The sequence below is a fragment of the Myotis myotis genome, unplaced genomic scaffold, assembly GCF_014108235.1.
Source record: "Myotis myotis isolate mMyoMyo1 unplaced genomic scaffold, mMyoMyo1.p scaffold_m19_p_3, whole genome shotgun sequence".
Taxonomy (NCBI): Eukaryota; Metazoa; Chordata; class Mammalia; order Chiroptera; family Vespertilionidae; genus Myotis; species Myotis myotis.
This window is the reverse complement of record NW_023416335.1, coordinates 37,392,910-37,401,309: the sequence shown is the minus strand read 5'-3', so window position 1 is coordinate 37,401,309 and position 8,400 is coordinate 37,392,910.

Genomic DNA, 8,400 nt, shown 5'->3' with positions numbered 1-8,400 from the left:
CCCCTCCTCAAGCCAGCGGAGTAGGGGAGAACGGCTTGTCCGCACCTGCTATGTAACCCGGAATGTCAGCCAGGAAGGTCATGGATTCGGCATGTTGACAATCAGCACTGATCAAATGAAAAGGTGAATTACCCGTGACTAATAGCTAGTCATATGCTGGAGAGAAAACAAGGAGAGAAACTTGAATCCCACATGCAAAACGGTGAACGTGAAAAGCTTGGGAAGAATTCGCCCCATCCAGGAAGGCTTTCTCCTGCAGCCTCCTCCTGTTGGCCAGACCAGGCCAGGGCTGTGCCAAGCGGTTCACACGTCCTCCCCCACTCCCCTTCAGCCCTGCTGACCCTTCTCGTCCTTGTCTGGCTTCCCCTTGGACCTGTGGTCAGGACATAAATGTTGTTTTCGTTCTTCCTGTGAAGTTCATCACTAAAGAGGCTTCTCATTTTCTGTGCCATGTGCAGCCCATAATTTTTTAAAAGTATGTTTTATTGATTTCAGAGAGAGAAAGGGAGAGGGAGAGGGAGAAACCTCAATGATGAGAGAGAATCATTGATCGGCTGCCTTCTGCACGCCCCCGCTGGGGATCAAGCCTGCAACCCGGGCATGTGCCCTGATTGGGAATCGAACTGTGACCTCCTGGTTCATAGGTTGACACTCAACCACTGAGCAACACTGGCCGGGCATGTTTTTCTTCTTCTTTTTTTTTTTAAATATATTTTATTGATTTTACAGAGAGGAAGGGAGAGATATAGAGAGTTAGAAACATCGATGAGAGAGAAACATCGATGAGAGAGAAACATCGATCAGCTGCCTCCTGCACACACCCAGCTGGGGATGTGCCTGCAACCAAGGTACATGCCCTTGGCTGGAATCGAACCTGGGACCCCTCAGTCCACAGGCCGACGCTCTATCCACTGAGCCAAACCAGTCAGGGCATGTTTTTCTTCTTAATGGCAAAAACTATGAAAACTGATGTGCTTCAGGGTCCTCTCTGTGTATGCCATAGTGCCCCGGCAACCACCGATGCCTGCTCTCTCCACAGGGCCCTTGTCTCCACCTTCTCAGCCCCCGCACCGGATTCCTTATTTGCTGAGGCAGCTGTGTACCAGGGAGCATCTGGGTCTTGCACTGAACCGGGGTGACTGAGTATATGCTGAGCCTAGGGTCTCCAGATTTCCTTTACGCCTTCGCCCTCCATTAGTTCCAACCCCATTGACTATTTATAGACACTGATCAAGCCAAACTGTTTGAAGATACAGGACAGAAGAAGTTCTGAGGGCTGCCATTTCCTTAGACCTCCCTGAGAGCTGTCTCCAAGAATTTAAAGAGAATTATTGAAACACATTTCACTGATTTATTATTAATTGAAGAGTGGTCACTGAAAAACTTCCAAGTGTTTGCCCAGGTCCCGAATTTATGCCATAGACAGGGGAGCCAAAATGAGGACACAAAGGTCCTGGAGATTAGGGGTGAGGTGAAGGGGTAGGTTAGGGGAGGAAGGAGGTGTAGGGGGCAGGAGCTTGATGAGGAATGGGAGCAGAAACCGGGGAGCTGAGGGAGGTGGGAAGGGGGGGCAGGAGGAGGCTTTCATGGGAACGAAGCCAAAGTCTACTGCCAAGCTGTGGGGTCCAGGAAAATCTCACTGGTCGACAGGAATAAGAGCCACCAGCAGAGAGACAAACACTGCTTCCGTCCCAAGACACAGTGGCACGGATGGCCAAGGAAAGCAGATGCTTGTCATCTGGGCAAGGGCTCAGCAACACCAATTCTGAAACATGTTACCAAGAAAGGGACATAGGGGCAGCTAGAAGTGGTTACCGGCCCTGGCTGGCATGGCTCAGTGGATAGAGTGTCGGCCTGCAGACTGAAGGGTCCCAGGTTCGATTCCAGTCAAGGGCACATGCCCGGGGTTGTGGGCTCGATCCCCAGTGAGGGGTGTGCAGGAGGCAGCCAATCAAGGATGATCTCTCATCATTGATGCTTCTCTCTCTTCCTTCCTCTCTAAAATCAATAAAAATATATATTTTAAAAAAAAAGAAGTGGTTACCGCAGCAAAGTGTCTAGGAACCCACCCTCCGTGGAAGAAAACAAGACATTTGGGGATGGGAAACCAGCACGCACACACGCACACACACACACACACACACACGCACACTTACTGTCTGACAACACCTGAATAAGGCAGAGAGGGTGACTACCCCAAACAGACAGGCAAGGCCTCTTCCTGGCTCACTTGTTGCAGACTGATTTCTATTTCCTGGTGCAATTTTTGGGGGGAAAATGGGCCTTCCTTGTTGATATGCTATGAAATAGCCAGACCACCACAAATAATGAGCAATACAAGCCTGATTTTGCAGATCTGAACTCCCCTTGGCTGTCACTCCTGAATAGTTTCCTTCCTGTTCACCCAGAGTTCTGTCTTTGATGAGCATGAACCCCTTCTCAGAGCAAGGGATGAAATCCAATAAGAGATGCCACCTTGTTTTCATTCCCGCACGACTTCACAGGTCGGGTTGGGAGTGAATCCCTCCACGGTGCACTGGGGAGGGGTGTGTAATTGTTTCAATGGCAGAAAACAGTCCAGGTGCAGCTCTCACACTTTGATGGTGAGCTCGTCTGTCACTTACTCACACTTTGCCTGATCTGATTATCAAAGTCAGTAACACACCTTTTAGGGAACTTGTAAGACGGACAGTACTTTCAGACCACTGGACGAACATGGGATAAATCAACTATTAGGAAATAAAAATACTGAAGAAAAAAATTAAATGAAATGGATCCGTAAAAACAAGTGTGGAGAAAGTAGAAACTGTTGTAGGACGGTTTTGCTTGTTTGTTTACGTGCACAGTTTTGACGTGCCTGTGAACTCCTGCCAACAAAACTCAGGACGACTTTTTCACAAGAAAAGAGTTCTAAAGAAAGGGTAATGTCACTAGCAATGTTCCCATACGTAAAGATACTAGTAAGTGGTTTTGGTGATAGATGGCTATTGCCTGGCTCTCCCCAGACCAGTGCCCTCCTGCATGGCATTCCCAGTAAGAAAATCCAGAGTGGAGGGAGGGGAGGAGGAGAGAGAGGCTAACAGTTATGCAGGGGCAGTGCCAGCTGCTTTACATAAATTCCTACATTTAACACAAGTCAACGAAGTGCTACTTATTAGCGCCTTTTTATCCATAAAGAAACTGAGGCTCACCCTGGCTGGTTACTGTGTTGCCCGGAAATGCCAATATTGCAGGGTCCATCCCTGGGCAGGGCACATACAAGAATCAACCAATGAATGCATAAGTAAGTAGAGCAACAAATCTTTTTTTTTCCTCTCTCAAATCAATTGAAAAAGAAAAAAAAAAAAGAAAGAAACTGAGGCTCAGAGATATCAAATACCTTGGCCACGGTCACAGGACAAAGACCTAATCTGTCTATCTCCAGAGTCCATGCTTTCTCCACAACCATCTTTTTTTTTTTTTTATTGCTTAAAGTATTACAAAGGGTATTACATATGTGTCCATTTTATCCCCCCGCCCTAGACAGTCCCCTAGCCTCCCCTACCCCCCAGTGTCTTATGTCTACTGGTTATGCTTATATGCATGCATACAAGTCCTTTAGTTGATCTCTTACCCCCCTACCTCCTGCCCCCCAACCCTCCCCGGCCTTCCCGCTACAGTTTGACAATCTGTTTGAGGCAGCTCTGCCTCTGTATCTATTATTGTTCAAAAGTTTATAATGGGCTCTATTATCCATGAATGAGTGAGATCATGTGGTATTTTTCCTTCATTGACTGGCTTATTTCACTTAGCATAATGCTCTCCAGTTCCATCCATGACGTTGCAAATGATAAGAGTTCCTTCCTTTTTAGAGCAGCATAGTATTCCATCGTGTAGATGTACCACAGTTTTCTAATCCATTCATCTACTGATGGGCACTTAGGCTGTTTCCAGATCTTAGCTATGGTGAATTGTGCTGCTATGAACATAGGGGTGCATATAGCCTTTCTGATTGGTGTTTCTGGTTTCTTGTGATATATTCCTAAAAGTGGGATCACAGGGTCAAATGGGAGTTCCATTTTCAGTTTTTTGAGGAAACTCCATACTGTCTTCCATAGTGGCACTCCACAACCATCTTGCCCTTGACCTACTACAAAAATGAGAGCCAACTATCCGGAGACCTAACGTAAATAAGATTTTCTGATCGAGGCCCAGCCCGTGGACGGTGTGAGGCCGGTAGCGGCCCCCGGCGCGCCGGGCCCGGGTCTTCCCGGAGTCGGGTTGCTTGGGAATGCAGCCCAAAGCGGGTGGTAAACTCCATCTAAGGCTAAATACCGGCACGAGACCGATAGCCAACAAGTACCGTAAGGGAAAGTTGAAAAGAACTTTGAAGAGAGAGTTCAAGAGGGCGTGAAACCGTTAAGAGGTAAACGGGTGGGGTCCGCTGGGGGGCCCAAGTCCTTCTGATCGAGGCCCAGCCCGTGGACGGTGTGAGGCCGGTAGCGGCCCCCGGCGTGCCGGGCCCGGGTCTTCCCGGAGTCGGGTTGCTTGGGAATGCAGCCCTTCAACTTGCTGACGCTTCGGGAAGCCTGTCGCCAGTGACGTCGCCCGCTAGCCAGACCAACAAAGACAATCAAACCAACAACTTGAGGACAGCTGAAATCCCTTGACTGAAGAGGCTGGCAACCTTCTACAGGAATGGGGCTCCTTCTGCGCTCCATCCACTATGTTTATAGCTATGCTCACTATCATTGCTTGCCACTCTTCTTCCGAGACTTAAATGGCCCAATCTGAGAGGTGGCCACTGATTTGCATGCGTGATCATTTAAAAAATAAAAAAGGGGGAATTTGCCGGAAGCCGGTCCATCCTTGCTGCTTGACACAGTCGCTGCAGGAAAGAAACATCTGCACAGCATGTGTTTCAAGGGACCTGGCGTATATAGCATACTGTTCTTAATATGTTTGCTCCCCTTAGCGCTGTGTTTTAACCAAGGTCACCTCTCCGAGAAAGGTTGTTTCCCCAGGTAGGAATTTTTCCCTGAAGTCAGGGAGGGGATGAAACTCCTTAACTAAGTGCCAGGGGGGTAGTTAATCACTACAAACAATCATGCTTAAGCTACATAATCTTTACTCCCTGGAATGGAGATTAAGAAACGCCCTAACCTTTGTAATAGAAATTGACAGGATTAAAATCAACTGGGATAAATATGGATGTAACAAGACAATAAAGAGCAGAACTTCGCTGGAGATCCAGAGCAGAACTTGGCTGGAGATCCTGGCTAGAGATCCTGGCTAGGCTGCTGATCTACTGAACGCTGTCTCCGTGTCCTTCCTTCTTCGCCGACTCCGTCTACGCCTTTGGGAACCCCTGGACCTGCTGGGGTTGGACCCCGGCACCCCCTGAGCCCCATTTGAGAGCTTAATCACAATATCAGCGGAATTTGGTTGGAAAGGTAAACTCAAGTATGTTTCCTAGAACTGAGACCCACCTGCTGCCTGGGGGTCACAGGTGAGCCAAGACTCCGGGAAACCCCTCAGTTGTAAGGGGGACCAAGGTGCAGCCTTTGTTACCGGGTGGGGTGGGGGTTATGCCTTGTAGGGTATTTAGCAGCATCCCTGGCCTCTACTCATGAGATGCCAGTAGCACCCTCACCCATAGTTGTGACAACCAAAAGTGTCACCAGAAGACAGTGAAAAGAGTAGTGGTCACTTGGAGTTAGCGGGGAGGGAGGGATGAAAAGGCAGAAGACAGAATTTCTAGAGCAGTAAAACTGTTCTGGATACCGTAATGGTGGACACCTGTCAGTGTATAATTGTCAAAATCCATAGAATGTGCACACCACGAGAATGAGGCACAATGTAAACCATGGACTTGGGGGGATAGCAATGTGTCAGTGTTGGCCCATCAATTATAACCAAGGCACCACTGTGGTGGGGGATGTTGATAATAAGGCAGGTTGGGATGGGGGCAGGCAGTAAAAGGGAACCTCTGTACTTTTTCCTCTCAACTATGGTGTGAACCTAAAATTTCTCTAAAAAATAAAATAAATTAAAAAAAAAATTTTTAAATGGTGATGGAAGAAGACTTGACTTGGGGTGACAAACACACAATACAATATACAGATGACGTGTTATAGAATTGTACATCTGAGAACTATATAATTTTATTAACCAATGCCACCCCAATAAATTCAATGAGAAAGAAAAGTTGTTTTAATTTTTAAGTGAAAAAAATGTTTTCAGTAATTGCCAAATGTCCCTGGGAGACAAATTATGTTTTATCCTGTCACGGGCACTATTCTGCTCACAGCAATATTTTTTAAAAATTTGTAGTAAAATACACATAACATGAAATTTACCATTTCAACCACAATTCAGGGGTATTAAGTACATTCACATGTTATACTACTATCACCAGTATCCATTTCTAGAACGTTTTCATCATCCCAAAGAGAAACTCTATACCCATTAAACGCTAACTCCTCATACCCCTTTCCTACCAGCCCCCGATAATCTCCGTTCTACTTTGTCTCTATGAACTTAACTACTCTAGACCCCTTATATAAATGGAATTATATAGTATTTGTCTTTTGATGTATCTCATTCCCTATAATGGTTCATCTACGTTGTAGCATGTATCAGGATTGCCTTCCTTTTTATGGCTGAATAATTTGTCTACTCATCTGTTGATGGTTATTTGGCTACGTGTCAAATGCTGCTAGGAACTTGGGTGTGCAAATATCTGATCAAGTCCCTACTTTAAATTCTTGTGGGTATATACCAAGCAGTGGAATGCTAAATACATTTAAATGTGACCGTTTTCAGATCACGTTTTACAAGAGAACAGGTGATGTCAGTGAATGATTGGGCTGATGGTGGCCAGAACACAGTGCCTGTGGGGCTTGACTTCTGATTCCAGCGGCAGACTAAGTATTCACCTCTGTCCTCTGCCACTCACTACCTTGGGCAAGTTACCTAATTGCCTGACTTTCGCTTTTCCACCGCACAGGAAGAAGATGATAAAAATGGCCCCTCCCTACTAGACTAAGAAGTGAAAATGAGACAGAAAGTCCCTGTGCAGCCACCAGCACAACTGCATGCAGTGGGTGTTTAATCGGTGCTGGCCCTCCTCAGACCTGAAGCGTGGCCGTTGCCGGTGCGGGCGATATTCCCCAGCCCATGGAGTAGCTATGGTAGACCTTGCGTGGTGCTGCCCAATGTCTCGTCCACTCCCCGGCTTCCTCTTTTACCGAATCCAGATTGGGTTTGAAGGAGTCACCTGCTCAGTAAAATACTCACCTCCCACACACCCTGGAAGTAGGGTGTGGCCATTTGACCCAATTCTAGCCAAAGAACTGAAAAAATATGTCTAAATGAGGCTTCTTTTCTTACAGAGCTTTTTAGTTTTAGTTTGATATGGGATATGAAAACATTTACATGAGTTGAAAGCCAACAGTATGGAATAAGGTACATTTCCCGTTGTCTCACCCCCATCCCTGCCTCCCATACCTTGTTCCCTTCTCCTCCTCTAGACATTTCTTCCCTTTTTTCTTTGTTTCCCTTGCAAATATAAGCAAGTACACATGTTTGTCTACTTCTTTCCTTCCTTTTGTACATAAAAAGATGTATCAATATTGTTCTTATATCTATGTTGTTCTTTTTTATTTCATACTCTCGAATCTTGGAGGCCACTCCATCACTATTTCTGTACTGCTTCCGCATCTCTTTTTTGTTACATGGTCTTTGATCGTGTGGTTATATTATGGATTATCCAAACGGTCCCTTATTGAAGAACGTTTGGGTTGTTTCCAGTTTTGTTTTGAATCATCATCAGTGCCACAGCGAATGTGCATGAGTCACTTTGCATTTATGCCTGCTGCCATGTGGGCTGATTCCTGGAAGGGGGATTGTTGGGGTCACAGGTGATGATGTGTCCCCCGGTGCTCAAGCTTGCGGGTTTCTCGGTTGTTGGAGTTGGGCCATGTTGTCTTGCAAAGCTTTCTGTTTGCCCTCTGCTCTTCTTCTGTCTCCTTTCTTCCTGCCTAGGACGCGGCAGCTGGTTCTGGAAAGTGCAGCGGCCTTCTCACCGCCGTGTGGGGGAAGCCGCACCCTAAGGATGCAGAGCTGGAAGCCAAAAGGGCCCCAGAAGGCTCTGTGACCTCTCAGTCAGTCCTCCGCCTCCCACCACCGCCTCCCTTCATGCTGTGGGAGAAATGCAGACCCCTCGCCGGGCTAGCCCTCGTCATTCAAGTTCCATTACTCACAGCCCAAGACAATCATCATCACTTACATACTGAATAAATCTAATTCAAATTATGTGACATCCATTGATATGCTTGTAACTCATTAATAAATTGGTACCTACTACAAGCTCTACTGTCCAATATGGCAGCTACTAGTCACACGTGGCCATTTAAATTA